Genomic DNA, 27,416 nt, shown 5'->3' on the forward strand with positions numbered 1-27,416 from the left:
GTGTAAGGAAAGGTAACACAAAGCAGAAAAAATCTTAATAAATCTATTTTCATAGACCACTCCATCCTCTTACATGAAATGAAACCTCATATGCAATGATAATTATTATGAACCAGTTTGCTTTGACAAATACACATAGTAAAGAATGTGTATTGGAAACATCACCTGAAAGATCAACCTTTTCTCACATTAGTAACACGCCATTAATTAGTGTACACTTTCTCTCAGATACATGTTATTTCAATTTGCTACTCCCTGCTCACCTTGAACTGTGAAATAATCCTACCCTTTGTATACCAGCAGCATGAAATCTGTGTCTGTGCTGCTGGTATTACCCCTACTGTTATGAACCCTTCATATCTCCCACACTGACTGTTGTAGAAACTTGACATTTTCGGGGTACACAGGGGACCCCAAGAGCTGATAAGAAACTTAATTTAAACTTATATAAACTTCTCATTTCAGGTTTATACATTGGGGATAATGACAGCAGCAGGGACACACACAGCTCTCAAGCTGCTGGTGTACACGGGGTAGGATTATTTCACAGTGCAACTGCATAGTATAGTACTGGTTCAAAATATTTTTTTCTTGTTTTCCTCCTCTAAACATAGGTGCATCTTATGATCAGGTGCATCTTATTGTGCAAAAAATACGGTATAGCATTTCTGAGGAGTGCTGGGGATTGGGTTAACTCAAAGGGACATTGACACCCTGCCCATGTAGGACAAAGTGGTAAGGGTGTCCATAGGGGCCCCAATTATACTTACTGAGAAATTTCCTGCTTCCACCACAACCTGCAATGAAACCAGCAGTATTTCCTGGAGTCTGAGACTGTGGAAGCTGTGCTTGTGCCTGGCAATTGGCTACTAGATTTAGGAACTGTCACATGTAGGTGGTCACATGCTCCCTGTGCCTGGCAATAAAATGAGTATATCTAGGGTGGAAAATAGAGGGAGCCCTTTTACAAACACGCTGAAGATGCAGGGTCAAGGCGCATGCGCGAGGAGCCCAAGATGGCTGCTTTCTGAAAGCCCTCTGCGCGTCCCTGGCTTTTGAGCGGCCCTAACTGGAGCAACCCCCCTTTCTTACCTCTCTCTCCCCTGTGATCTGACCAGGGATCCCCGGCTGCATCTCCGGGTGGGTCTCATCATGCATTCCCGTAAGCACAGGAGCAAAAAAAGACTGAAAATCATTCCGTCAGTCAGTTTGGTGTCTTCTAACATGGCACCAGCTCCTGCCACAGCATCTGCACAGGAGAGCTTGACTTATTCCTTGGAAGACTCCATGCCATCCTGGATGGTTCCCGAAGGATAGTACCGCAGCCTGAGTCATCCACTGCAGGTAATCAGGCTTTATAATTGAAAATGCGGGCTATCAGGTGGGAAGAGATTTCTACTGCTAATCTTTCAGAACACTTACTCTGGGAGATTAAGGAAATAGGCACCCGTACAGTCTCCCTGGAGAACAGGATGGATGACTCAACTGATTCTGATTGCCAATACCTCGGATATTGAGGCCCTCCAGATGGGACTACAAAGTCTCAAAGCTTAACAGGAAGATGGGGAGAACCATGCACGTTGCAGCACTCTCTGCATTAGAGGCATCCTTGAGAGTGTCCAAGACCTACAAGGTAATGTAACGGTTCTATTTCAAGATTTGCTACCTGCCATTCCTGTCGAGTGTTTGGAAATGGACTGTGTACACTGTAAATAGCCAGATGGCCTCCCTAGGGACATAGTAGTAGCAATGCACTTAGTTAACTTGATGTTAGTTTTCCAGTGATCGGAATACCAACTTTTTGCTGACTTTTCCCCCCTTACTATACAAGCGGAGGACATTCCTCTCATTTTTGCAGGTCTTACAGAAAGAGGGTTCCTCTTTAAAGTGATTTTCTCAGTTCAGAATCGCATGTGACAACTGTTCCTACCACTGCCACCCAAGCCTCATCTGCAACAACGAAGGCCTCCCGGACCTTGACCTCACCGTCAGCAACACAAAAATTCCTACAGCAGCTCTTTACCCAATTCTTCCACCTGGTGACCTGAGGAGCTAACATCATAGCAGCTTCATTATAGAGACTGACTGTGCTTTTTTTGCCCCTCATTACCCTAATTTGGTCAGACCCCTGTGGTGTGTACCACTACAGCTCTGCTCTATTAGCACCTCACGATAACAGAGGGTGATCTTCCACATAGCCCTAACTGGGACTTCCACAGTTGAAACCATGCTCGGATTATTTAGGACTATAAGCTATACACTTCTTCTGCAGGATTTATCCCACCATTGTTCATATGTTCAACTCTTAATCCTCCCTACCCTCCTCTTTCCCCACCTCTATCTCTCCACCTCTGTCTCTCTCCCTCTTCACCCCTTTTACTTGCTCCACATTCCTAAAATCCCTCTGTCTACTCCACCAATAGTAGTTGTGGACACTGGCATGATCCTGTACTTTTATAAGGTTGTTCTTTGCCGGGGATAGCTTCATACTGTCTGTGAATACTTCCTCTCTCTGGCGAATAAGTTGGCTAGTGTGGGAAAGGTGATCAGCACATTACTGTAACTTCATGTTTTACTATGCTTCTTTAGTTATGTGCAGATGTCCATGAATCTTATTGTCCTTCCTGTGTCAGCAGATCCACCCCCCCTTTTTTTCCCTGGGACAGTTTCACTTTCACTTTCACAACCCTTGTATTTTTGAAAGATGTCATTAAAAATAGATTCCTTGAATGCCCAGGGCTTGAACTCCCTAATTTTTACAAAGCCTATGCAGACAAAAAACAGAGGGGTACTTACTGATTGCTTTAAGGAAAGGTCTTCAATTCCAATGCACTAAGAAAATGGCTGATTCCATGGGTAGATATGTTCTTTTACAGGACTCTATCCAGGAAGCGGAGATTACCCTTACTTACTATGCCCCTAATACTGGACAGATCCTGTTCTTCAGGAAGGTACTTGCGCTCCTACAGACTCACTGCATGGGAGCTGATACCCTATGTGTCAAATCCAAATTAATTCTACACCATGTACTTAACCTGTCCTCCACCTCCACCCATCAGGGATCTGGGAATTCAGTGGCTTCTGGAGATTTCTAGAGATCTCTCAGATAGGTTCGGTATGGAAGATGCCTGGAGAGTGCATTAATCTGCACCCCATAAGTTACATACCATGACCATGACCATGTGCTAGTTTCCCACATATTTCTTCCTGAGGTGTCGACAGCTTTGATACTTGCAATCCCTTGGTCTGACCATGACCCAATGGTCCTCACCTGTAAGAGCCTCATTTTTAAGCCAAATACATTCTCATGGTCACTTAACAAATGACTTCTATCCCATAGGGAAGATGTGGAGGGTCTCAGGGAGCAGATTACTATGTTCCTAGGGCCCAATTGTCACGCTAGGGGAGACAGGGTCACTAGGGGGCTCTACGGCTTGCACAAAAGTGGTGTGAGCCCTAAGTAGAGCCAAGGCGCAGCATCTAAACAGCAAGTAGGTCTTCTCCAGAACCTCTAGTGGTGAGAATGTAGCACAGCTGGTTACCACCAGGTTGCAGACCTTGGGCACACCAGGGGGGGCAGGAAGATACATGGTACCAAATCACTAAGTCAAGGTCGGCAGCAAGCAAGAGAAGTCAGGTCACAAGCAAGGGGTCAAATACCAGGGATCCACAGACAGAGAGGAACACTGAAACAGCACAAGGGTTAATGTAAGAGCTGGACAGAGGAAACACTGAATCAAGAAAGAGGTGTTGGTGTTCTCCCCAGAAATTTTTTTTCAGCCGGGTGAAGGGAAGCTGTAGCCAGGTGGTAAAAAAGGGGGTGTGGCAAAACACGGCAAATTTACTGCTCCTAGTTGTTTATGCCATGGGTAATCAGTAACCTCTTATTGTTTCAGTTTTCTACCTTCTCCCAATGATTTTTTACAACTTTGTAATTCCTGCCCCGTTAGTATATCCAATTTTTCTATTCTATGTATTTTGCCACAACTGTCCTATGCGGTGTATTGTGACCCAACTTACTATTGTTCTAAGTTTTAAGAGTGTATTCCTTTGTAGTAGAGTAATAGTATAATGAATGTGGTATAACAAGTTAGGCTTAGCTCATATTATTAGCAAAAAACATTTACCCCTTCTGAGTGACTTCTGGCAACTGCTAGGCACCTAGGATTGGTAACAGGCCATAAGTGCTGGGCACCTAGGATTGGTAACAGGCTAAGTGCTAGGCCCCTAGGACTGGTAACAGGCGGTAAGTGCTAGGCACCTAGGATTGATGACAGGCGGTAAGTGCTGGGCTTTTTCAGAGCTAATGGTTTTTTAAGCAGCAGTGGTTCCTGGCATGAGGAATGGACAAATGTAACCTTACTGCCAGTGTGAATTTAGCCAAACTTCAGATGTGCTCCTGTGTCTATATTTAGGTAAAGTGAACTTTTGTGAAAACATTTTTTTTCCACTTGTTTCTTTTACAAAATTAGCCAAGCAGGCCCATGCTGGCTTAGTTTTCACATTTTCTCTGATGCTCATTTGTACGTTCAGTGCTGCACTGCACATGCATGAGATTGAACACTGTTTTTTACATTATAAGAAAGCCTCTGAAGGTGCATGCATACAAGGAGCAGTGCAGAGCCTCTTGGGATTTGTGACACAAATATCCCAGGAGGGTGCGGATTTCCCCTTTGGTCTTTACCGAAATGGAAATGAAGACTGAAGGGGAGAGGTCCTCTCCACAAAAGTGTAACAACAAAAAAAAGCACATTTTTCCATTACATAACAAAGAAAGTCACTCTTTAATATAATATTAAAAATGTGGTGATGCTTTAATAGCATCAAGGATGTGATATCAGATAGGGACAAGAGAGCCAGTGATCCCCTCTTATCACTACCCATATTCGTTATAAAAACACTTTGAAGTTTATCCGCAGTGTGTAATGTCATTGGCAGCGCAGTGTGATAGCATTGTGAGTGTAAAAGCTGCTTGTCATATTCTGCAACCTAACAACTCGCTGTGTTCAAACCTTCATATCTCCTAAACCGTTGGTTGTATTAACTTGAAATTTTTAAGGTACATGTGGAGGCATAGGAAACTGAAACTGTATTTGCAAGTGGAGGGACACTTGTGGCTAAACCTTTTTAAAATGTAATTACTATGGCATTATGAGAACATAAGTCTCCACCTAGCAAAATTTGCTGCCTGCTTTGTTACACGTATCTGTCTGCATCTTACCTCAAACCCCAATTTCTCCAGAATTAAGAGGTGCAGGGAAACAAAAATATAGGTGGAAGTGAGAGACACGTGTGGCTATCACCTTTATCACCATGGCATCATTACAACATTAAAAAAACAAACTGTCCATCAAAATGCACTTCCTTGTTACACATGACTGTAACCTTCTAATACCTCAACCACAATAATATTTAGTGGGCAATATTTAGTGATGCCATAGTGATGAAGTTTTAGGGGATGTTAGTCACAGATGTTCCCCACTTGTACCTATATTTTTGGTTTCTTACACCTCCCCATTCCCCAATTGAAGTTCAGAATGTTAGTTAAGTGCACAGGAATGTGTAACAGGGCAGGGAAGCCCATTTTATTGGGCAGAGTGTTTTATGTTCTAATGATGCTGTAGTAATGAGATTGTAAGGGGAGAATGTGCCCCCCACTTGCACCTATATTTTTAGTTTTGTAACCCCAACCTCAGAGAAATTAGGGTTCAAGGAAGAGAAGCAGACAGTAGTTTCATAGGTATAGATTTGTGACAGGTAAGTATATATTTAGGGGCCCCACCCCAATGCTCCTTGCTATGTTAGTGGCTCCGGGATCCCCAATTTGCATTTTCAATTTAGGACTCCTAGTTGCACTTTCCTCTGAATCAGCAACCCCAAAGTTCAATTTTCATAACTTTTTACATTTGTGACCCCATATCTTGCAATTCTTTAAAGCTGGGGGGCTTTAAAGGTGAAATTGTAGTAACTAGTATCTATGAGGATCCCCTGTACACCCTGAAAATATCAGGTCATTGTGACATACAGTTTAGGAGATATGGAGATTTGTACACAGAGAGCTGTGAGGATGCAGAACCACATGCAGACTTCACACACAGCTCTAGCAGTGAATACATTTTTTTTAAATAGAAATCCCAGCTCGTGCTGAGATGGGGGTGGGGCTGCCTGTGTCCCCTTCACATGAAGGCTGAACTGTGTGTGCTCACCTCTCATCCCAGCAGCAATCCTCTGAACGGATGACACAGAGCACACTGAGATCTGTGCGGAGGATGAGAGCTGCCGAGGAGAGGTGGGCGGGGTATTCACAACAGCCAGGCGGAGCAACCGGCTAAAACCTTCTGGGGAGAACTATGGGTGTTGTGTCTAAGCTAGCTAAATAGCCAGGGATGGTTAAGAGGCTATTTTCTTATTGTCCGGCGGATTGGAGGAAACTGATAAAGCTTGGTAGCGTAGCCACACTCAGAGTCAGAACTGACCGCATGCGCAGAAGAGAGGCATCTGCGCTTTAGTGAGGAAGAGGTAAGTGTGACATTACTTCCCCATTTACGGGACTTTCCCTCCCACCGAGGTTCACGTTTCTCAGGACTGAAACCTTTCCAGTCAATCAGGTACATCAGTTTCTTGCGAGAAATCTTGGAATCCAGAATTTGATGAACTTCATATTCCCGAGAAGAATCGGGTGCAGGAGTTGCCAGCGGAGAGGGATGAGTGAAGCGATTAATGACCAACGGCTTAAGTAGAGACACATGGAAAGCATTGGGTAGCTTGAGATGTGGAGGCAGACAAAGTTTATAACAGACCAGGTTGACCTGCGCAGAAATAACATATATAGTAATGAAACGTGGAGCAAACTTTAGAGAAGGGACTTTGCAACGGATATTCTCTGTGGAGAGCCAGACTTTATCCCCGGCCTGGAGAGGAGGTACCTTATGGCGATGCCAATCAGCAAACTTCTTATGTCTGAGAGCTGTTTCAGATGCTCATAGGTGGAAGACCAGATACTACTAAAGTTCCTTTGCAGAGCACTTAGTGCAGGAACTTCCGCAGAGCAGGGTATAGAAGACAGGAGACGAGGGTGTTTGCCGTAGACAATGAAGAAAGCACTCTTGAGTGCTGGTGCTGACATGGTTATTGTGGGCAAACTCCACTTAGTCATCATGGTGGGCAGATACAAGAGCTCGAAGATATAGCTCTAAGGTCTGGTTGACTCTTTCCATCTGCCCATTAGTCTGCGGGTGATAGGCTGAAGAAAACTCAGCAGAAATGTCTAAAGATTTACCGAAGCCTTTCCAAAAGCTAGAGGGTAACTGAACCCCACGGTCAAATATATTATGTGTGGGCATACTGTGGTCTAAAAATTTCACTGATAAAAATTGACACCAGTGCAGCTACCGATGGTAAAGCAGAAGGGCTATGAAGTGGGCCATTTTGGAAAAGCGATCTACGACCACCCAAATAACAGTAAAGCCATCGGAAGATGGAAGATCTGTAATGAAATCTATGGAAAGGTGACACAAAGGCTTCTTGGGAATGGGCAAAGGAAGGAGTGGACCTGCCAGGGCCCAGGTAGGCAACTTCGTCTGAGTATATACAGCGCAGGCCTTGACATAGTCTGTCACATTCTTACGAAGGTTGGGCCACTAGTACAGATGGGAAAGAAATATGAGTGTTCTATGAATGCCCGGATGACCTGAAAGTTTGGAATTATGTGCCCATCCTAATATTCTAGTACGAAGTTCTGATGGCACTAAGGTTTTACCTGGAGGAATAGCAGATTCTTGAATAGAGGTCAAGGCTAGGATGCGGGCTGGGGGGATGATAAACTCTGGCTCCGCAGCAGTCCCAGAAACCTGTGGGTCAAAGGAGTGAGAGCATCAGCCCAGGAGTTAGCAGAACCAGGTTTGAAAGTAATGATAAAATCAAACCGAGAAAAGAAAAAAGACCAACAGGCTTGCTGAGGGTTGAGGTGATGAGCAGATTGTAGGTACTAGAGGTTCTTATGGGCAGTAAAAATAGTGACCTTGTGAGGCGAACCCTCCAAAAGGTATTGCTATTTCTCCAGATTGAGCTTAATGGCTAGGAGCTCTCTGTCCCCAATGCTGGGGAGAATTTCCTTGAGAAAAACGCACTGAGGCGTCGAGCTACAGTGGGAGTCTGGAAGAGGATAGCTCCCACCGAGAAGGCGTCAACCTCAATGGAGAAGGGCTTCGAAACATCAGGACAGGGCAGTGGCCAGTTGGAGACAGCAGCAGCCTTTTGAAGATCCATGAGGAGGTCCTCTTTAGAAACTATGTAACCCAGGAAGGGTACCTGAGGGAGTTCTGTGCCTTTGCGTAGAGACCATTGTCTCTCTATTGTTGTAAGACAAAACTGACATGTCTGTGATTAGGCAAGTCTGGAGAAAAAATCAGAGAAGGCACAGGTCTGAGCAGGCAGCAAACAAGCTTGGTCAAAGTCCAGGCACGGGTCAGGGCAGGTGGCAAGCAGGCTTAGTCAGACTCCCGGCACAAGTCAGATCAGGAATCGCAAGAGGCATAGTAGAGAGTAACAAGGTAGCTGGTGCAAAGTTATCAGCTATGCTTGGCAGCTCGACAAGGCATACAGGCACGGGATGCAGCAGGACGGTTTGTGGGGTGCCCTGGTGAAGTAGCCAGAAGGCCACTAAACTGTTTGCTGCTGGGGGACACCAGGTCACGACCCTTGTGGTCGCTCTACCTGAGGAGGAAAGCTGGAGCGGCCTTGGTGTGGGGACAGGTGGCAGACCAAAGCAGAAAGAGTCCAGGCACAGGTCTGGGCAGGCAGCAAACAAGCTTGGTGAGAGTCCAGGCATGGGTTAAGGCAGATGGCAAGCAGGCTTAGTCAGAGTCCAGGCATGGGTCAGATTGGGAATCGCAAGAGTCACAATACAGAGTAACAAGGTAGCTGGTGCAAAGTCACAACACCAGCTTCCATTACTGCTGAGACTAAAAAGCCTTTGCCCCTATAAGGAGCTCCTCCCCCCTGTGCTGTGTCAGTGTGTTGCACCTCAAGATTGTTTATAGATATTTATAGATATATATGTATATATAATGTATACCGTATGTGTGGGGATGTTGGTGATCTGTTTCTCTTTGTCAGACCACCTTGGGTTTCCAAGAAGTTCCAATGACACTAGGGACATTAGACAAACAGATGCCAGAAAACTGATTCAGTTCCCATAATATTGAAGCCTGATGCAGCAGGAGTTGGAAAAGGGCTGGACAGATGAGTGGAGTTGATGGCCCATCCAGACCTTTTGGTGACAACTAAAATTAGATGACCCCGTCTGGCTTTACCTGTAGCTTCCCATATCAATTTAGGAGGCCTAGTAAATTCCTGAAGTTACAGTAACCAATCCCAGTCTAGGGGGAGGTGCATCAACCAATAATCATCTTACAGATCACATCCAGTAACCAATCCAAGAGCCTCAAGGATACCTAATAGTAATTACCTATGTAAAAATGGGAACTGAGAAAAATTAGGTCTCTTGCTTGCTGGCTCTCTTGCTTGCACTCCATATCTCCTGAGGGTCTTCTTAGGTAAGCTGGTATGGAGTCCTCTTCTGAAGGAAGTTGGCTCCTGAGGTACCCATTAACCTCTTAGCAGGTAGCTTTAAGATATTCCTGATTGTAGTCTTATGGGTGTCTATAGTATTACTGCATTACTTTGCCATTTTGTAATTACTGTATTGTGTACTAAGGATTTTTAGATTATTATAGGGGTTTACTACTAATAACCTTATTTCCATGTACTGTATATATTATTGATGGAAGTTCCTATATTTAGATATCAAACAATATTGCTGTGTACTTTGTTTCACCTTGTTTTCTTAATTAAACTGTTTGAGTGACTAGCTATCATTTGTGTATGAACCTTCTTTTATTGAATATCTATATGCATTGATAGGGGATATAATCTCCATATCTATGGCGACCCTAGACTCAGAACACAAATTAGTGGGTTCATTCAAACAGCTTCTATTTTGTTTTTATGCAAAAATAGAGTTAAGTGAATACATGCTGAGTCAGCCATTCAGGCAAGTTGAGACCACAGTGATATTGTCTGTGATAATTTATGCTGCGTGGGTATTGGTAAGAGGCCATACATCATTGCATGCTTGAGTGTTTGCTGTATTTGCAATACTCCACATATGTATAGAAATACCAAAATAAAAGTGTATTGGATGTACCTCTTGAAAGGATCTGCAGGTTTCTTGGCTCTTATTCCTCTCAGATCTCTCACATCCCAGTATCCCTTAGTGCATCAGAACAGGCGCCCGGGAAGAATCACTGACACACACAACTGTACGGTATCAAGCAATCTTCAACTTTATTGTAACAAACATCTAGTTTTATAACATAACCAAATATCACTGTGCGTGCTCATTTACCACAGTGAAGAGATAATAGTATCTTTGTTCTAATACAAAACCGCTTTGCTACATTGTTTCAGACACGTACAAGACAACTTGTTATTCTTTAATTGTCAGCAATATCTGAATTTAGCAGATGTCAGCAAGGACACTTGTTTGGCAGAATAATAACAAGGAATACATCTATCTCTAAAACTAGAACTAGAATGGAAAACAAAATGGAGTGTCTCAGGCCACAAAATGGAGTCTATCAGACCCTTTCAATCCCCTCTTAAGTCATGAATATGACTTTACCTCTTATGATTCATCCGTAGATACTCAATATACTCATGTCCAACATCCCTTGATCTAGGACAGAACGCCTGAAATGCTTGCAATAAGGAGGGAATACATTGAATACAGCAACATAGCAAAATTAGACAGACGATTATAATAATTCCATACATAAAGAGCGTTTTCAACCAAGTAATATCAGGCAACCAACTCAGAAACCAATCCCACCATGAGGATGATCCCACATCTTGTTTAATACCATGTACAATTTCATACAATGCCTGTATTTTTTCCTCTATGGACTTCGAATGATCTGATAGGTTGAAACTACACATACCCTTAAAACTCTGACATCCTAGATTATGCCTAAGCAATAGATAATCTATAGCAAATCTATTCTCTGACACTGCTCCTCTCAAACCTTGTAAATCTAACAGTATATCGGCTAGAGCAGTGGAGGTATGATTCAGAGATTTAGATAAATCACATGCAATAGAATTTATAGTACGAGTATTATATATAGCCAAACCTGGGAATCCTACAATAGATGCTCCCAGGCTAATGTACTCAGAAGCACTTAATAGAGGCAACCCAGAGGTACAATCAGGAGACAATTGTTTGGCAATTGATCTTTTCCCTCTCTGATTATCCCTTGTGGGTCTCTCTCTTGGGAGTGCTACTGTAAGTCTAGAAAAGGCACAAGGACCTCTAGTAACATTACCAGGGATATTATTGAAAGTAACATTACCACAGGATAGGAACCACCCAGTGGATAGTCTAATATCCTCATTTACACCAGGCACCGGATGGGTGGCATTACAACTCATATTATTAGTAACATCATATAGTGGTACCTTTATGCCTACACCATTATATTTTCCAGTACTATTATATGTGTATTGAAAGTATGCTTTGACATTAGCGTATCCAACATTATTACCTGGAGAGCCATTCATCCAATAAAGGTTGAGGCACGTCCGACCAAAACTAAAACAAATATGGGCTGCTGTGACATTGACAGTGCTTACCATAATCTTATCCTTTGGCTTCCGGATATGACATCCCCACAATAGTAGTATATGGGGGAGGGTAATGTGAATTCAGGATACTGTTGTCTGCTATACCACAACTGTACTATTATGCTCTGAGGAGTGGCTACTGCTATTAAACATGTGTGTGTAATATGCCTTGGGTTAAGAGGGTTCTGCAAACACATAGAACTAACATTTAGAGCTCCCATTAGTTTCACAACACTATTGTCCTCCAAATGGACTGATACTTCAGCCTCAATTGTCCTTTTTACTCTTGACCTGTTCCTCTGTGTGCCGCACAGAAAAGGTATCTCTTCAGAGTGATAGATACATGTAGTTGTAAGCCATATAGGCAGGAACAGACACAAGTTACAAATTCTCAATAGGCAAAGGACTCTCCCAGAATCCTGTGAGTTCAACATCTTCAGCCTGTAATAGGGCACTCTTCAGGGATTTCACACCTGCTTCACCCTCTTTGTCTCTGTTTGATGCCGGAGAAGGAACCTCCGGAACCTAAAGTTTCTACAAGTTTTCTCACATATTCTGCCTGTACTACTTCTAGATCCCCTTTTTCTATCACGGGGGCTTTTGGACCCCAAGGAGTAGGGAAGGGTCTTCCCATTAGGACCTCAAATGGTGAGTAGCCAGTATTCTTATTAGGCTGAATCCTAATTTCTGCTAAGGCTACAGGCAGAAACTTTTCCAATTTATAAACATACCTCCAGTAGTTTTCCTTAATTATTCCTTAATTGTTCTATTCATCCTTTCTACTACCCCTGAACTTTGAGAGTGGTAAGGGAGATGAAACTTCCAATCAATCCTAAGGGCTTTAGAAAGCTCCTTACATACTCTGGACGCAAAAGCTGGTTCATTATCTGAGTTTATTTGGACCGGACATCCCCACCTGGGGATGATCTCTTCCAACAAAACATTTACCACAATTTATGTGGTTTCATTGGTAGTAGGAAAAACCTCTGGCCATCTAGGGAACATATCCACAATTACAAGAGCATACTCCTGTTTATTTCCTGTCTTTGGAATGTGGGTAAAATCAACTTGTAAGTGAGTGAATGGTGAAGTTGGGTAACTCAAATGCTGGTGTTGTGGTTTCTTTGAGTTATTTGGGTTGTTTCTGAGACATATAATACATCGTGAAACATAAGACTGTACCTTTGCTTTAAGGCTTGGTACGAAAAAATCTCTCCTAATGAGATCAGTGGTTGCCTGTGCAACCCTATGGCCAAGGCCATGATATTGTGCAATTAAAATTGGGGCACTTGCAATTGGAATACATGGTTTCCCCTCTTTGCAGATAAGACCTGTATCAGGATTTTGTACTGCACCCACCGACTGCCATTCTGACTTGTCACTACTTGTTGCCAAATCCTGGAGACTTTGCAATAAATTGTCAGTAAGTGTAATTTCTGGGACTAGGGAGGGCATTTGAATTATTGCACCCTCCCTAATAGCAGCTTCCTTTGCTGCCTTATCAGCTAGGGCATTTCCCCTCGCTATGTCCGTCTGAAGACCAGTATGTGCTTTACAATGGATGATAGCAACTTTGCTTGGCAATTGGATGGCAGCCAGGAGATCATGTACTAGGGTGGAATGTGAGATTTGCTTCCCATCTGCAGCTATGAAGCCTCTTCTTTGCCAGATTACCCCATGATCATGTACAACCCCAAAGGCATATTTAGAATCAGTGTAAATATTCCCATCTCTTTCCTCAAAAAGACAACAAGCTCTAGTGAGGGCAATCAGTTCAGCTGCTTGGGCTGACTGAAAAGGTATGGGATTTGATTCTAAAATAACATCAGGGAGTTGAACTACAGCATATCCCGCATAATAAGTGTTGTCATTAGGGCGGGAACAGGATCCATCCACAAAAATATCAGGAGCCCCTTTAATGGGTGTGGACTGTAAATCAGGTCTAGGTGAGGTGTGTTCATGTATGAGTTCGGAACACTCGTGGGGAGGGGGCAAATCATCCTGCTCCCCCTTACATCCAAGTAGGGTATTTAATTTACACATTGGACCAAATGTGGGTGCTGAGTATTTAATATGAAGCTGGGGATTAACAACAAAACTTCATATCCACTCAGTCTTTGTGCTGACATATGTTGTGTGTGTATGTTTTTCAGTAGGGCTAAAACATTATGTGAGGTATGGAGAGTGGTGGGATGACCTAGGGTAATAGGCGTAGCCATCTCAGCGACCATAGCAGATGCTGCCAAACTCCTGAGACATGCAGGCATGCCCTGAACCTGTACTGGAACCACTTTTGAGAAAAAAGCAACAGGGCGGAATTTGCCTCCATGTTCCTGCGCCAGGACTCCTGCCATGGTTGTACAATTGTCCCTGGCAAATAAGTGAAACATAACGCCATAGTCGGGTAGGCCCAGACCAGAACTTGAAACCATCACACTTTCAAATGACCAAAAACTTGTAACTTTCATTAGACCATTTAATAAAATTAGACATCTTAGTCTTAGTGGCTTGTCTCAGAACATTGTCATAGTGGGAACAATCAGCTATCCATTGGCGGCAGTAACCAATCATGCCAAGAAAGGTTAACATGTCTTTCTTGGTTCTCTAGAGGCTACAAGATATTTTATAGGATAGTACGTTGTAGGATAATATGGTCTCAGTCCCCGACTTGGCAGCTCAGGGTAAAAAGCCAAAAATTTGTCAAACAGTGGAATAGCCTCCCCTACGGCCGTCCAACAACTCCTGAATCAATTCCAGCTACATACACATTTACCTTATAGAGCGGTTGTGATTTAGTATACCAAAAGGGATACTCTCTAGTGGCAGACCATAAGTGTATATTATACCTGGTTGCACTACAGCTCTAATAATATCTGTTCTAAAATCCCCCTCTGTTTTCTCTAATAATAATCCTACACAACAATTCACACGTAACATCCTACACAACAACTCACATATAACATGACATAGGTACCCAACTCGGTGCCACCGTGCTATCACCTGCCTCGGGCAACAATCAACAAGACCTAGCCGAGGAGGCGGTGGATGCACCCTGTTGACAAAACCTTCAATGACCCTGGTCCGTACACTTAGCACCCGGACACTTGTGTCATACAAACAAATTATCTTATACTTCTACGCGATAGAGGAGAGAAAGCAAAGAAAACCAACAGCTGTTATATTCACAAACACTGAGACAGAAAAAAATGTATCCGACCCTAAGAGACACTGGGATGCGTGCAACACTACAACTCAAAAATGTGCTAAACTGATTCTTCTCCTAAGAATCTCCTGTAGACGTGCACAAATCTACATGTAAGGACTTACACAATTAGTCCTTTATTAAGACCTATCTTGCCCAAAGATAGTCCCTATCTTGCCTAAAGATAGTTAAATAGCACTTCTCTTCTCCTTTCTTTATCTCTTACTAAAAGGATTCAAGATAGAAGCAACAGAAATTATTCGGAAAGAAACGAGAAAGTTCCCAACCCGTTAGGGAGGAATTCCTGTACTCACCGAAAATCCTTTGTGCTCTATCCCGGCTTACGAGCCCCCAGCTGAAAGGATCTGCAGGTTTCTTGGCTCTTATTCCTCTCAGATCTCTCACATCCCAGTATCCCTTAATGCATCAGAACAGGCGCCCGGGAAGAATCACTGACACACACAACTGTACGGTATCAAGCAATCTTCAACTTTATTGTAACAAACATCTAGTTTTATAACATAACCAAATATCACTGTGCATGCTCATTTACCACAGTGAAGAGATAATAGTATCTTTGTTCTAATACAAAACCGCTTTGCTACATTGTTTCAGACACGTACAAGACATCTTGTTATTCTTTAATTGTCAGCAATATCTGAATTTAGCAGATGTCAGCAAGGACACTTGTTTGGCAGAACAATAACAAGGAATACATCTATCTCTAAAACTAGAACTAGAATGGAAAACAAAATGGAGTGTCTCAGGCCACAAAATGGAGTCTATCAGACCCTTTCACCTCTAATAAACCGGTTTAAATTAGCAGGGGAGGATACACTTGGGATCATTAACTGGGATATATTCTCAGTAGGAACTGTTAAAGTTGTTAGTAGGAATAAGGTATTGTTTAAGAACCCCTCACTGAAGTTGGTTGTTACAAAGCAAGTTATTGGAAGTTGGATTATTGAGATCTGGGAACTATTGTGCTGTTTTCAGTGAAACCCAAGATAAGTGGATGTTAATGTTCACATTAGTTGGTGAATTCAGTTATTAATAAGATTGAATGGTGATCTAAAGTACATATAGTGGGATTGTTTTTTATTTTGGACCAAAGCATTGATAAATTGATATACAGTAATTTAAACATGGTTCAATTAGCCATTGCATGCAGAGGTGTGATCCTGATATCACGCCCCATTGTTAACTATTTACTGTAAAGCTGACCATTGTTCTTATCAGACTGGTGTCAGTGTACTGACTATTTATAGTGAGCAGGACCATTTGTTCTCTCAGGTCTTTGTTCTTCAAAAGGTGTTAGCCTAGAGTGGCATAACGTTATCTGGCATTACTCTTTTTGTTCTTGATTTTTTTACATTTTGGGTTTTGGTTTAAAGTTTAAGTGGTCACCTTGTACTTTATTATGTATTACTAGTTATCTAACAAGTTTTAGAATATACTAAGTTTGCAAATTCCGGGTACAGGCTTGTTGGAATTGGCATCCTTATCCAGTTTGGGAAGGTTTGTGTCAGCTTTTACTCTTAAGCATAAATGCATCAATTTTGCCTCAAATGCGAAATTTAAAGAGTCTCCATGGGCATATGTGCAGGAAATATTTGACCAGCAAACTAAAACCTGTAAAAAGAATAAAAAGTTAAAAAGTCTAGCAATAGCAGGTATGTATGAAGCCTGCATAGCCATGAGTGCCAGAACTGATACATTAGCAGACATGGTACAGAGTTCTAGAGAGAAAATAATAAACATGGAAACAGCCAACCAAGATTTACGCCACAAGTTAAATAAGACTTCCACAATAAATGAGATGATCAAATATTTTTATGAAGAGCAAATTAAAAATTATAGATATGCTCAATGTGAATTATTTAGAGCACACGTAGCCTTAGCCCCAACGTGTGCATATGAATTAGGGGAAGAGGAAGGTTATAAAAATTATTGGGAAGATGAATCCCTTGATCCAAATTCTCCTTTTCCTGTTGCCATGGGAGAAATCGCAGCCCAACAGGAAAATAGAGATGGCACTGTGGTGATAGACCAGGATCCTAGTGAGAATCAAGATCTCTTAGCCACAGAAAGAAATGCAGATGGGAAAGAAGTGAACTTTAGGGAGTACCCTACTCAGCCTCTAAAAACATGAGGTTGGCAGAGTTCATTGGAAAAATTAAATCACGGGAGCATATTACGTCTTATGCCATGAATGTACAACAGAGGTGTGCACTTTTGGGAGTTAGGAATCCTAGTGACCAGGTGAAGGTATTGCATTTAATGATTGATCCCCACACCTGGAATGCCTTGCCAGATTGTATTAAGGAGGGCAAAGGGAGTTACCGTCAAACTGTAGAGGAATTGCAATCCATAAGTAACCCCTAAACCGTAGGATTAATGGTAGCATACCAAATTAAACAACAGAAAGAAAAGAACCCTCTGGTGTATCCAAATAGATTATGGGCAGCCTATGATACTAATAACTCTAAGGCCATCCGAGAAGATGTAGAATATAAGAGTCTTCTCATCCAGAATGTCCATCCTATAATTTGTAAAAAATGTGAACACCTAATAGATCCCAAGAAACAAACTTATGAGGAAATCAGAGGTATAATACATAGATCGTTCCAGGCCATCCAGTCATACAAACAACACCAGATTAAAGCGTGAGTTGTTCAACCCCCACATGCAAATGAAACTGGTGTGTCTTGTTTGTATAGTAGGACCGTAGTAGGGTCCTCATCCAATGTATGTCGGGAAGGTCAGAACTCTAATAAAACCATTTCTTTGTACTGTAAATATTCATCAAAGGCTCCAGATATTCCAGGTCCTCAGCCTAAACCTGTGTCAGGAGTAAGTAAATGTGTTATTGCCTTTTACAAGATAAGATGCTATGCTTGTGGACTATTTTACCAGAAGGGGGAGGTGTGTTTACTGGAAGTTACTCAAGGAGGAGTACTTAATATTAAAATCTTCCCATAATCTGAGAACGTCCCCTGACTTTGTTCACACCTGATATTGATACATTTTTTCCTAATCTAAGAATATCCCCTTACTTTGTTTATACCTTTATCCAGAGTTACCCCACAATAGGAAAATATCAATTTGTCATAATGAGTGTTTCAGTTCTTCACACTTTTATTGATTGTTTGAGTATGGTTTATCAACAACTTTCCAGTGAAGTTCTATTATGTGCCATATTGGGTATTGATACTGAGTTAAATGGATCAGACTTGTTTATGAGTACAGATATACTTAGACTGTTGGGACCTTAGTGAAAAGTAAGTAATATAAATTAGTACTATTGTACTTGGGCTAATATTGCCTGAGGCTAGCCTCCACTGAGGACATCTTCCTGAGACACACTTTTCTAGATTTGCTTTCATGTTTGCTTCTGGATGAACTTGTTTTGCCTCCTTGCAATTGCCTATTAATGTGACTTCTTCCAGAGGAACAGGAGTGCCCAAGCCATGAGGTATGTGCACTATTGCGGTCTGCAGCACACGGTAATAGTCAGTCCCCAGCTTGGGACTCTGCCAAGCTGGACACATATTCTTGTAAGGTGTCTGCTTCAAAAGGTAATGGTCAATCCCCAGCTCGGGATCCTGCCAAGCTAAACGCATATTCCGGTATACTGTGAGTATTGCTGATACTACCTAAGTTTCCTTTTCTTTTTAACATATCAGAAACTTATTCTAACTTTCAAAGAAAGTTTTATTGCATATGCTAATAACTGAAGAACTGAGAATAATGAATGGCGTTTACACATAAACAATCATTGTCTTAGGTGTGGCTAATGCTTCGATAGCCACAAGCGGGGGTCTGTTGCACCTCACGATTGTTTATAGATATATATAGATATACATGTATATATAATGTATGTGTATAGGTGCAGGAATGTTGTGTGTAAACATGAAACCTGTTTGTACTGGCCATCTGGATTACCTAGGGGATGTCTAATCAGTGGTTATCAAGGAACCTCAACCAAAGAACAATAAAAAAAAAAAAAACAGATAATAAACATGCCAGTAAACAAGTTCTAGTTCCCATAACAAACTGGTTACCAGTTGGACCCTCAAGGGGTTATAAATTCATCAAGCCTGAGTTAGCAGAAGATGGATGAATATTTAAACAGATGGGCTGGGGTGATGACTCAGCTGGACCTCTTGTTGACCCCCAAGCTTAGATTCCAGCAAGAGATTAATATATCAAATTTAGTTGGGAGGTCCAACTGATGGTCATTCTACAGAACACACCCACTAACCAATCCAAGAGTCCCCAATGTTACCTAATGTACCCTAACTATATTAAAGGGGAGCTGGAACAATAACAAAGGAGAGTACTTAGGGAAGAGTTCTTAGGGAGAGTTCATAGGGAATCAGGCTCCTGGGGTACCCATCGACATCTTTATAGGTAGCTATAACACATTTCTGAATTGCATTCCTATATTGTCTAGTATATGTCTGTTATTATTGTTATATTGTTTTGATGTATTGTGTACTAAGTAGTTATTAGATTATTACAGGGGTTACTACTAATAACCTTATGTCCATGTGCTATATATATATCATTGATTGAAGTTCCTACGTTTCGATATCAGACAGTATTGCTGTGTACTTTGTTTTACCTTGTTTTCTTAATTAAACTGTTTGAGTGACTAGCTATCATTTGTGCATGAACCTTCTTTTATTGAATATCATAATGCATTGATAGGGGATATACCATCGATAATATGCAGATAAATATTCCAAAATCAACAAGTGTGAGAAAGACAGGAAGAGCTGCATGCTCTGTCAGCCAGAGACAGAGAGTGAGTGCTGCACTTGGCAGCTCAACAGGGCACACAAGCACGGGATGCAGCAGGACGGTTTAGACCACTGTGGGAACCGACAGGTATTGTGACAAAAACCCTGCCCCAGCAGGGGAAGAGGACTTACGTATAAATCCCCTCTGCAGATTTTCTTTGATATACTCGCTTATTGCCTGGGAGACTGAGGAGGTATACCTGACCTCTTGGAGGTGTGGAATTAGGAAGGAGATTTATTGCCCAGTAATAGGACCTGTGGGGAGGTAGGTGCTTGGCCTTGTGCTTGGAAAATACATCCTTGAAATCCATATATTGACTGGGAAGGGATAGTGCAACCTCAGGAGTGGAGAGAGCAAGAGGCCTGAAAGGCGTGAGCTTGGTCAGGCATTTGGAGTGACAAAAGGGACCCCAAGCAAATACCTCTGGAGTAGACCAATCCAGTACTGGGGAGTGTAGTTGAGTCCCAGGATGACTGCAGAGGTAGCTTGAGAAAACACAAGACAAGTTATGGTCTTGTGATGTAGCACACCAACAGGCATTTCAATGGGTCTAGTCTGGAAGCAAAAAAGTCTACATGACAGAAGAGTACCATCCACTGCAGAGATGCTCTATGGTTGAGATAAAGGGCACTGTGCGCAGTAAAGGGAGAGTCCTGAAGACAGGCGCCGGGCCCTTTCTTCTGGAGATAACTGTGAATGGCCCAGCTGCATGGGTTGTTCTGAGACTGTCACGGATAACAGGGGAGGGGAGGGAAACAGAAAGGGTTATACTCCGGACTAGGCCTCCAGTGGCTAGGGAAAGGGGAATGGTCACCCCTTGCAGACACCCTAACCTAGCCCTAACTCCTAACAGTATGAGTATCCCCTGATGGTGGAAACACTCATACACAGGAACCTGGTCCCTACTAGCCCTGTATAGCCCTAGCAGTAGTGCCTGGCTTGAGACTGCTGGTTCCTTCCCCCATGAAGGACCCAGTGTCTCCCTGAGGCCTAGTAAACAACTAAATAACCACAAGACCCCAAAACACCAAAAGACCAAAAGTAAAGCAACTTATCTTTTTAGCAGATATAAACAGATCCTCAAACTTTCGTCACGGAAGGGACCGTGCCAGAGACCAGAGGAACAGCAGAGGCTGGAGTTTCCAGAGGTCGCTGAAAGGATGGTACTAGTCTTGATAGAAAGGGTTTGCATGAACGAGACTTCTCCTGGAAATGCTCTTGGAAGCACATGTCAATTTTCCCCCAGAGGGGGGAATCCCGTGACCAGCCAACTCATCCTTGATGCAGTTAGAGTGGCCTTACCAGAAGGTAGCGTGGTGTGCCTCATTGTTCCAGGCGAGCTCTGCCGCCAAAGTACTAAACATAACTGTGAATTGATCCACAGTAAGAGACTCTTGGTCGGAGACGCAGGAGCACTCTGACTGCTTCTTGAGAGGTTCAGGAAAGTCTCAATATTACCCGTAACCAAATCTTTTCTTTCCCAGAGCCGGAGCTTCTCCAGATAGCAGGGAGAATACCCGAATTTGCCCCTCCCACAATGCACTCAAACAACTGGGGACCTCCCCCATGATGCACAGTGCCCTCCAATTAGAGCAGGGATGCCCTCTCCATCTTTGTTGTGGCAGACAGCTAATTGGCTGTCTGTCACTGCATGCCACACAGGCAGCCATTGGTCTATAAGTCTAATAAGTCTATAAGGCCAATGGCTGACAGAGATTTGCTGACAGCATCACAACCTTTCTGTGCTGCTTGGCTGGTGGTGGGCGTCCATTATTGCCACACCAGGCAGAAGACGTAGTGGAGTACATGACCTAGCCTGGGTCCAGTGATTATACCCCCTCTTCATCCCAGTCCCAGACACAGGCCTTACAGGTTTCCCAAACAGTCCATGATACACCTGTTCCTCCTAGTTCATCATCAGTGGCAGGAAAGTCACGTGCAGTATGTAGAGGAGTCCGACCGAGGAGTTGGAGAGGCGGAGCTACAATCATTCATTGAAGATGCTCAGTTGTTTGAGTCATCTGATGAAGAGAGTCAGTTCACAGGCTTTCCCCCCAGTTACTTTTCACCAGAACACTCTGAGCCAGACCAGCCAATTCAAACTGGCTCCAAAAGGCCGCAGCTTTCTTTCAGCACATATAGGGAAACTGTTTCTGATGATGATGATGATGATGATGTCCTTGATCCGACATGGGGCGAACAAGGAGATCATCATAGGCAGGAAGAAGAAGAGGAGGAGGAGGAGGAAGAAGAAGAAGAGGAGGAGGAGGTTGCAGAGCGCCCTCAAAGGGGGAGAGGGAGGAAGAGGGTAAAAGCTGCCCACACTCTACATACTTTAATTACCAGTGAGGCAAGTCATAGATGTAAATCGTCTGAAGCTGTCCCCACAGCTATGCCTCAACAACCGCGGACCGCCACCACGAGCACCAGCTTCAGAGCACCTTTCAGCCCAGTTAAATGTTCGCCAGAGTGGGCATTTTTTAATGTCCATAGTAATGACAACACTACGGTCATCTGTAAACTGTGTGCTCAATACTTGAAACTTGGAACAAGTTGCATGAGCACCCATTTAAAAAGCTACCACCCAGTAACCTGGCGTGAACACCTGGTGAAAGCACAGAGCTCTGTGCGACCACCTCCGCCCAAGAAGCAAGCTCAAACTGCTCGATCTTCCTCTGCTGCCTTTCCTCCTTCTGCCACAAAAGTTACCCTTGCTGCTGCCAGCAATTTGAGTGTGGCATGTAGCCGATCATTACCTTTTTCAGGCTCCAAGAGCGGTGAGCAGGAGCTCCAACGCAGATCAGCTGCTGTTTGTGGCGTTGCTAGCAGTCAGTACCAGCCATCATTGCCATCCCCCACAACTTCTAACCCATCGTCCAATGTTTCTGTGGTTAGCATTAGCAGCATCCAACCTTCCATCCCCCAGATGCTGGAACGCAAGAGGAAATATGGCCCAAATGACCCCAAAACAAAGCTGATCAATGTGACAATTGCACAGCTGATTGTGTTAGAGCTCCTCCCTTACCGGCTGGTGGACTCCAATGCGTTCTATTACGCATTCCTCTGCAGAAACCCACAGTACGTTATGTCTAAGCGACAGTACTTTGCACAAAATGTGTTCCTGATTTGCATGAACACGTGCAGAGCAATGTGTCCATGGCCCTGCAGCACTCAGTTTCTGGCAAGGTGCACCTGACAACCGACAGTTGGTCGAGCAAGCATGGAGTGGGAAGATATTTTTCCTTTACAGCTCACTGGGCATTCGGTAGCATCTGTTCAGCGCCAGCACCAACCTGCAGTTTGCTATTTCGGTGCACAATTCCAACGTTGCCACGCAGTCCTGAAGTTGCGAAGCCTGGGTTCCCTCAGCCACACGGGCGCAGCCATTCTATGTGCCTTGCAGGAGCAGGAGGAGAAATGTCTAACTCCCAACAGACTTCAGCCAGGCAAGGTCGTGTGTGACAATAGGGCCAATCTGCTGGCAGCCCTGCGTTGTGGGAAACTCACACACGTACCTTGCCTGGCTCACATCATGAACCTTATAGTACAGCGCTTCCTTTGGAATTACCCAGGCCTCCAGCCTCTGTTACTGAAGGCCAAAACGTTGTCAGTGCATTTCAGCCGGTCATACACAGCCAGTGCCAGATTGGTGGATTTACAGCGAAATCTGAACCTGCCAGTGCACCAGTTAATTTGTGATGTGGCCACACGTTGGAACTCCACATTTTACATGCTGCAGCGGCTGGCTGAACAAAAGAAAGTGGTGGTGGATTACGTGTCAGAGTCTGTTCGTTACAGACGAATACCCACACTACCTTTTTTCAACCCTGCGGAGTGGCTGCAAATTGAGGACTTGTGCACTGTATTGTCACCTTTTGAAGAGGCCACCAGGATGATCAGCAGAGATCAGGCCTGTGTCAGTGACACCATCCCCATCATATCCCTGCTGGAACAGATGATGGTGGATCTCGGACACGACACAGAGCGGACGCTGCAAATAACATCTCAGACATGCGTGCCTAGTATGCATAGTGCACCACCAATCCAGGAAGAGGAGGAGGTGGAAGAGGATGGGGAGGACATTGCAGGCATGGGTGAAGGGGAGAAAGGGGCAGAGGAGGATATTGAGGGTACATGGCATCCATCCACCCAAACACAAGGCGGCGTGTTCCGTGGATGGCAAAACCAGGCGGAGGAGGAGGAGGATGACCCTGTGCTGCTGTTCGACCCACAGGAGTGTGGATCCAGAATTACCTCAGCTGTGGGTAGTTTGAGGCACATGACATCCTTCATGCAGGAGTGCCTAGCCAAAGATCCACGCATAAAACACATAAAAACAAAGACTGACGACTATTAGATTGCTACATTACTGTATCCACGTTACAAGCCTGAGATACAACAACTCATCTTGCCCCAATACAGGGGACCTAAAATGCAGCACTACCAAGAAGTGCTTGTAAGGGACTTGTGCTCCGCCTTTCCAGCTGCCAGCAGCAGCAGAAGAGATCTCCATGGCAGTTCCACCAGCCATGTGAGCCAAGCAAGCAACTGCTTTAAGCAGCATGGGTGGCAGCAGCAGTAGAGGTCGTCTAAGCCTAACTATGCAGGCATTTTTTCAGCGGAAGCAAGCTGCCAGTCGTGCAGCAATTGCCAATGACACTGAGCAGCGGTACTCAGTCATGGTGAAGTAATACATGAGCTCTGCATTTTTACAGAAATACAGAAAATTTTCTGTTTATTTTGATAGGTAGAAAGAAGGATCAGAATTAATTCTTTGTAATTTTTTTTACAAAAATACAGACATTTTTCTGTTTATTTTCATAGGTAGCAAGTGGTATCAGAATTTATTTTCTGTATTTTTTTTACAGAAATACAGACATTTTTCTGTTTATTTTCATAGGTAGCAAGTGGTATCAGAAATAATTATCTGTATTTTCTTTTACAGACATTTTCTGTATTTCTGTAAAATTTCAGAAAATGATTTTGTTTCTTTTGATGGGTAGCAAGAAGGATCAGAATTAATTCTCTGTAATTTTACAGAAATGTATTTTTTTTTACAGAAATACAGAAAGTTTTCTGTTTATTTTGACAGGTAGCAAGTGTTATCAGAATTAATTCTCTGTATTTTTTTACAGAAATACAGAAAACATTCTGTTAATTTTGATATTTAGCAAGTAAGATCAGAATTAATTCTCTGTATTTTTTTGTACAGAAATACAGAAATTTTTCTGTTTATTTTCATAGGTAGCAAGTGTTATCAGAATTAATTCTCTGTATTTTTGTTTTACAGAAATACAAAAAAAATTCTGTTTATTTTGATAGGTAGCAAGAAGGATCAGAATTAGTTCTCTGCAATTTTTTTTACAAAAATACAGAAATGTTTCTGTTTATTTTCATAGGTAGCAAGTGGTATCAGAAATAATTATCTGTATTTTCTTTTACAGAAATTTTCTGTATTTCTGTAAAATTTCTGAAAATGATTTTGTTTCTTTTGATAGGTAGTAAGGAGGATCAGAATTAATTCTCTGTAATTTTTTTACAAAAATACAGAAGTTTTTCTGTTTATTTTCATAGGTAGCAAGTGGTATCAGAAATAATAATCTGTATGTTTTTTTACAGAAATTTTCTGTATTTCTGTAAAATGTCAGAAAATGTTTTTGTTTCTTTTGATAATTAGCAAGAAGGATCAAAAATAATTCTGTGTATTTTTTTTACAGAAATACAGAAAATGTTCTGTTTATTTTGATAGGTAGCAAGTAGGATCAGAATTAATTCTCTGTATTTTTTGTACAGAAATACAGAAATTTTTCTGTTTATTTTCATAGGTAGCAAGTGTTATCACAATTAATTCTCTGTATTTTTTTACAGAAATTCAGAAAATTTCTGTTTTTTTTTTTGATAGGTATCAAGTAGGATCAGAATTAATTCTCTGTATTTTATTTACAGAAATGTTTCTGTTTTTTTTCATAGGTAGCAAGTGTTATCAGAGATTAATTCTCTGTATTTTTTTACAGAAATACAGAAAATTTTCTGTTTCTTTTGATAGGTAGCAAGTGATATCAGAAATAATTATCTGTATTTTTCTTACAGAAATAAAGCAAATTGCTATCTATGAAAATACACAGAAAATTTTCTGTATTTCTGTAGAAAAATGCAGAGAATTAATTCTGATACCACTTGCTATCTATCAAAATAAACTGATTTTCCTGTTATTTCTGTAAAAAAAATACAGAGAATTAATTCTGGTACCACTTGCTATCTATCAAAATAAACTGAATTTTTTTTTTACTTATGTAAAAAAAATACAGAGCATCAATTCTGATACCACTTGCTATCTATCAAAATAGAAAAATTTCTGTATTTCTGTAAAAAATACAGAGAATTAATTCTGATATCACTTGCTTTCTATCAAAATAAACTGAATTTTTTTTTATTTCTGTAAAAAAATTACAGAGAATTAATTTTGATACCACTTGCTATCTATCAAAATAAACTGAATTTTTTTTTTTTTTTTCTGTAAAAAAAATACAGAGTTAAATCTTATACCACTTGCTATATATCAAAATCAACAGAAAAATTTCTGTATTTCTGTAAAAAAATTACAGATATTTTATTATGATAGCACTTCATATCTTTCCTAAAACCCATGAAAAATTCTGTATTTCTCACCAAAAAATATAGATATTTCTTTCTGATCCCACTTTGCTATATATCTCCAAAGCCATAAAAATTTATATATTTCTCTTTCAAAAATCTAGATTTTTAATTCTGACAGCACTTTGTATCGATCCAAAAGACCATAAAAACTTTGATATTTCTCTATAGAAAATACAGATCTTTAGTTCTGATCCCACTCTGCTATATATCCCTAAAGCCATAAAAATGTATGTATTATTATACAAACAACACAGTTATTTAATTCTGATAGCACTTGGATATGTATCCTAAAACCCATAAAAACGTATGTATTTATGTGAGACAAATACATATATTTAACTGTGATAGCACTTGCTAGGTATCCACAAATGATAAAAAATTGATGTATTTCCCTGCGTATTCCACCAAGTACCTTAACCTTTTTGTGGTTTCACTACATAGTAGGTATGGAAAGTGTGATTTTCGTTAATCTATTAATGTCAATTAGCTACAGCTTCTACACTGTCCATAGAGTTTATGTCCTCAACCTCCAATGTGGTCCACGCTCCGTACCAGCGACCAACGCCTCCTACTGCCTGTTACTGCTGTCACCTTCCCAGTACCCAACTCTAGATGCAAGATACTAATGTAGTCCACGATCCATCTCAGAGCCCACCGCCTCCTCCTCCTGCTTGTAAATGATTCTGCCGCCTGCCCACTACCTGACATTAGATGCCAGAAACTAATGCCGTCCATACTCCGTCTCAGCCCACCGCCTTCTCTTCCTGCTGTAAATGATGCTGCCACCTGCCCAGTACCTGACTTTAGATGCCAGACAATAATGCCATCTATACTCCGTGTTAGAGCCCACCGCCTCCTCCTCCTGCTGTAAATGATGCTGCCGCCTGCCCAGTACCTGACATTATATGCCAGACAATAATGCAGTCCATATTCCGTCTCAGAGCCCACCGCCTTCTCCTCCTCCTGTCAATGATGCTGCCGCCTGCCCAGTACCTGACTTTAGATGCCAGAAACTAATGCCGTCCATACTCCGTCTCAGCCCACCGCCTTCTCCTCCTGCTGTAAATGA

The 27,416-nt window shown here is 42.2% G+C and overlaps 1 long non-coding RNA gene across 1 annotated transcript in view; it reads right to left on the reverse strand.

Annotated features, from left to right (window-relative positions):
- Positions 1-10,323: 10,323 nt before the first annotated feature.
- LOC140343731 (uncharacterized) overlaps positions 10,324-27,416 on the reverse strand; it is a 554,400-nt gene continuing 537,307 nt past the window's right edge. Inside the window, exon 2 of the long non-coding RNA XR_011923409.1 lies at positions 10,324-12,198. This is a non-coding gene — a long non-coding RNA (uncharacterized lncRNA). The remainder of the gene's footprint in view (positions 12,199-27,416) is intronic.

The sequence above is a fragment of the Pyxicephalus adspersus genome, chromosome Z, assembly GCF_032062135.1.
Source record: "Pyxicephalus adspersus chromosome Z, UCB_Pads_2.0, whole genome shotgun sequence".
NCBI classification, from domain to species: domain Eukaryota; kingdom Metazoa; phylum Chordata; class Amphibia; order Anura; family Pyxicephalidae; genus Pyxicephalus; species Pyxicephalus adspersus.